Raw genomic sequence first — 4,514 nt, 5'->3', positions numbered from 1 at the left:
CTCCCACCCCCAACCATGAACCTGACCTGGGACTCCTGCCTCTCTATGGCCCTCAGCTCTCAATCTGAGCACATTCTTTTGGCTCCTGATTTACCTCAGGAGTGCAGAGTTTGGGAGAAGGGTTGCCCGGGGGTATCCTTTCCATCTCTTCTGGTGTAGGTGACAGGGCCGAGATGGATGTCCTCCCGATGGATGATGATGAGATGTCTGTTCTCCTTCAGGCAGCAGCTAAGAAAGGTCATCCCTGGGAGACCCTTGGACTCTCAGGTGTTTGGTAGCTCCGGCATTGCTCAAGGATTCCCAGAGGGTGATATAAAGTGCAACATTCTTGTTCCTTCGGAAAGTCAGTTATGCCAAACGATGTTTTGCTGGGGCACACAGGTGAGAGGATGTCTTGCTAAGGCAAACACGTGTAAGAATGTTTTCCTGAAGCAGACACAGGTGAAAGCGTGTTTGGATATAGCAGACACGTGAAAGGACCTGTCACAAAGGAGTATAAATATGACCCCACAGACGGTGGGAGACGAGCACTGAGCCTTGGTTTGCTTTGCTCCGCCTTGCTGTTCTTTGCTAACGAGAGGCACGTATTGGTTCGCCTTACATAGCGTTGTTGACCTCAACTTGTGGTAACAGCACCATTGAGAGAAGCTTGCCTAAGGACTGCTTGAGAGGTTCCTGTGGCAGCTTGCCACGTCTGTTGCTTCACCTCAGGCTGCTGGCCGAGCCTGGTGGTTTCTTCAGGATTGAATGACAGCTGCCTGGTGTCTGCTTGCTGAAAGGACTGGACTGTAGCTGCTGGTTCATGCCTGGCGTCTGCCTGCCCAGAGGACTGTTCTGCAGCTGCTGTGTCGTTTTTGATATTTGCTATGGAACTGAACCGCTGCTGAAGAAGATGGAGCTCTCTCCCAATGGACTATTGCTGAACAGGTCTGCTTCCCCCATACCCTAATAATTTTTCTCTTCCACCACCTCTGCTGGGCGGTGGGCTAGAGGAGAGGTTGAACCCTTATTAAAAGTAGGTTTATGCCTACAGTGGTGCCTCATGGCCACATCATCCAATTCATTTACTCCAGCCCTGGGTAAGTGTTTCCTTCTAGCTCAGCAGAGAGGTTTTCAGCAATGGCCTGGTGGGGGAAAGGAGCTTGTTTCTTCAGATACAGGGAACCAACACCTTCCTCTGTGGGTGTCCCAGCCAGGACTGGAAACTGCTGTCTAGGACCTGGGACACAGCTGTCAGTGGTGAACCTGGCTTCCAAAATATGACTTCTTATGTCATTGACAGCTTTCATGATTGCCTGGGTGCCCCTGCTCCTAAGCTGACATTTAAGGTGTGAGTCACGGTGGTGTAATGAGGACCAAGCCAAGTATACAACAGGTCTCCCAAGGTCCTACGTCCTCTGGGTATTGAGGGAGGAAACAGGGGTGTCCTGGCTCCCTTTTCTACCCTGCAGTGGCCAGGGCACCTTCTGTCCATCCGCCCCATTGATTGTCTGCATCAGATGACGTTTAAATAAAGAGCCATCTGCCTCAAAGGTGTTTGGGACCCATGGCTGCTTCTTGGGCCTCCATTCCCAGCCACAGACCTCTGAGCACAGGCGCTTGCCCCGAGTCACCAGACGGGTCTGATGTTGGTCATGGATCAGACATGGCCTTTTTTAGGTTAGCCCATTTGGAGCCTGCTCTGAGGGCTTTGCCACAGTCCTCCCCATGTCTAAGGTCTTCTGAAGTCGGCTTCAACCCTCGGCAACAGGACCCAGGATGCTCGGTCACTAGTCCCACACTTCTGGGATAGAGAGTGCAAAGGTCCTATAGGGACCCAGAAGAAGAAACTCCATCCTGGCCAGGACTGTCTCTCAGTTACCCACCCACCTGTCAGAAAAGGTCAGTTTCAAAATGGTTTCCTTAGCTAAGCTGGTTGGGGGGGTGCTTCACTGTGGTGGGGGGCTCTCCTGTGGTGGGGGGCTCTCCTGTGGTGGGGGGCTCTCCTGTGGTGGGGGGCTCTCCTGTGGTGGGGGGCTCTCCTGTGGTGGGGGGCTTTCCTGTGGTGGGGGGCTTTCCTGTGGTGGGGGGCTTTCCTGTGGTGGGGGCTTTCCTGTGATGGTGGGGGGGACTTGCAGGACTTCTACTTGGTGTGCTTTGTTAGATCAATGATGCAGCTTTGTCCCAACCCCATGAAGACAGTGGTGTTAAAAGTCACATTATAGCCCAAGGTCCTAGCCACACCTTATTGCAACCCACTGCCCCCAACTGCCTTTCCTTCCTGCTGCTCCATACCCCTTCCTTCCTCCCTGCCCCCCCACTGCCCTTCCTCACTGCCACTCACTCAACGCTCCCTCCCCAAACCCCTCCCTCATCTTATGCCCCTCCTGCCGCCCTCCCCACTACTCTTCCTCCTTCCTCCCATATCCCCTCCTGCTGCCCTCCCTCCTGCCCCCCTCCTGCCCCCCACAGACCCCTTCCTTCTACCCCCTCCCTCTCTCCTCCCATCCCCCCTCCTGCTGCCCTCCCCATTGCCCCCCACTGCCCCTCCTCCCTCACGGTCCCTCCCCCATGTCCCCTCCCGCAATGACCAAGAGGTGGACTCCATCTTTCTTCTCTGACAGTTGTTAATTCCCCACAAAGACAGAGATTAGAGTTTCCACACACTGTTTTGAAGTCTGCGTTTTTGGGTTTAGCATATCTCTTGTGAATATTTTTCCATTTATTTGAATATTCTTCGATAACATACTTTTTAGAGCCACGTAGTGTCCCGTTGTGTGGATACAGTACAGTTCTCTCTTCTGAGCCTCCAGCCTTCGGTGCTGAGGTGGTTTCCAAGTTTTCGGCGGTTATAAATATCAGCGCGACGTTCGTGCAGAGGATACATCTTTTTGTTTCTCCACAGTTATTTCCTCGGTGGGGGGAAAACATCTCAGAGGTGAGGTTTCTGAGTAAAAGCACTATTTTAAAACCAGAACGTGTAGTTGTAGGCCTTACTGTAATTTCCCGTGATCCAAACTGTTTTTTAGGGAGAACTAGCGTACCAAAATTAGAACCATTAGGCCAGATGGGACGGTGGCGAGCTGTCTGCTGGCATGCAAGTGGAGACGACGTCATCCAGCAGAACACACCGGAAGCTCCCAGCCAGGAGTGTCAGTAAAAGACCAGCCACCGTTGCTGTCAGCAGTTTGCTGAGACGCGTGACAGAGTCACATCTAGAAAAGGTGAAACCGGAAGCAAGCATCTCCCCTGGCCTCCTCCTCCTCCCCCCACCCCACCAGGTGGGCCATGATGGTAGTCTGGCTGGCTGCCTTCTCCCCTGCAGAGGACCAGTGTGAGCTAGCCTAAGAGAGGTCCTGACATGAGACCGGCTGCCTGGCGTGGTTTGGTAGGAACAAGGCACACATTCACCTTCTAGTCAGGGACCCTCTTGTCAGAACAACGTTTGAACCTGTTTTAAAGGTGACATAACAGGCTTGGTGGGCACCCTAGGGCTAAGATGCTAGGGTAGGAGTAAATCCAGCCCCTCCCCCCCAAAATGATAACACCTTGAACCACCTCAGAAAGAAAACGAAGAGAGGCTGGTTACATTGTGTCCATTTAGAAGTTATTCTGGGCCCCTTAAGTGATTAAAGTCCTGGAGAGCTACAACGCCCATACATATCTAAACACAGAAAGGTGATATACCTCAAGCTAATATCAAATTGAATGGAGAAAAACTTAAAGCAAGTTCACTAAAAATTGAGACAAGGCAAGGCTGCCCACTCTCTCCATATCTATTTAATATAGTGCTGGAAGTTTGAGCTGGAGCAATAAGACAGCAAAAGGAGACCCAGGAGAAACAATACCCATTCGCAGATGATATGGTAGTATACATAAATGACCCCCAAAATTCTATCAAAGAACTCCTTCCGCTGGTAAACACCTTCGGCAAAGTAGCTGGACACAAAATTAACTAAAATAAAATAAATAAACCAGTAGCAAATGGCAAATGGTCTGGGAAAGAAATTAGGGAAACAACACCCTTCACAGTAGCCACAAATAATATAAAATATCTTGGTGTATCTCTAACCAAGCCGGTGAAAGTTCTGTATGACAAGAATTTCAAGTCTCTGAAGAAAGAAACTGAGGGAGATCTCAGAAGATGGAAGGATCTCTCATGACCGTGGGTCAGAAAGATTTACACAGTGACAGTGGCCATCTTTTTTTTTTTTTTTTTTTTTCGGAGCTGGGGACCGAACCCAGGGCCTTGCGCTCGGTAGGCAAGCGCTCTACCACTGAGCTAAATCCCCAACCCGACAGTGGCCATCTTAATAAAAGTAATCTACAGATTGAGTGCAATTCCCATAAAAATCACAACATTGGTGGTGGGAGTGCAAACTTATAAACCGCTTTGGAAATCAATTGGCAACTTCTCAGAAAATTGGAAACAGTTCTACATCAAGACCCAGCTATCCCGCTCCTGGGCAAATACCGGAACAGATCCTCTACCATACCACAAGGACACTTGCTTAACTATGTTCACAGGGGCTTTA

The 4,514-nt window shown here is 50.6% G+C and overlaps 1 long non-coding RNA gene across 1 annotated transcript; it reads left to right on the top strand.

Annotated features, from left to right (window-relative positions):
- The first annotated feature begins 525 nt into the window (after positions 1-525).
- On the top strand, positions 526-4,312 carry LOC148006188 (uncharacterized). The gene is made up of 4 exons (XR_015620557.1): positions 526-927; positions 1,751-1,881; positions 2,736-2,917; positions 3,009-4,312. It is a non-coding gene; the product is annotated as an uncharacterized LOC148006188 (long non-coding RNA).
- Positions 4,313-4,514: the final 202 nt, after the last annotated feature.

The sequence above is a fragment of the Rattus norvegicus genome, chromosome 5, assembly GCF_021556685.1.
Source record: "Rattus norvegicus strain SHRSP/BbbUtx chromosome 5, alternate assembly SHRSP_T2T, whole genome shotgun sequence".
In the NCBI taxonomy this organism is placed as follows: Eukaryota; Metazoa; Chordata; class Mammalia; order Rodentia; family Muridae; genus Rattus; species Rattus norvegicus.
This window is presented reverse-complemented; position numbering and strand designations above follow the sequence as displayed.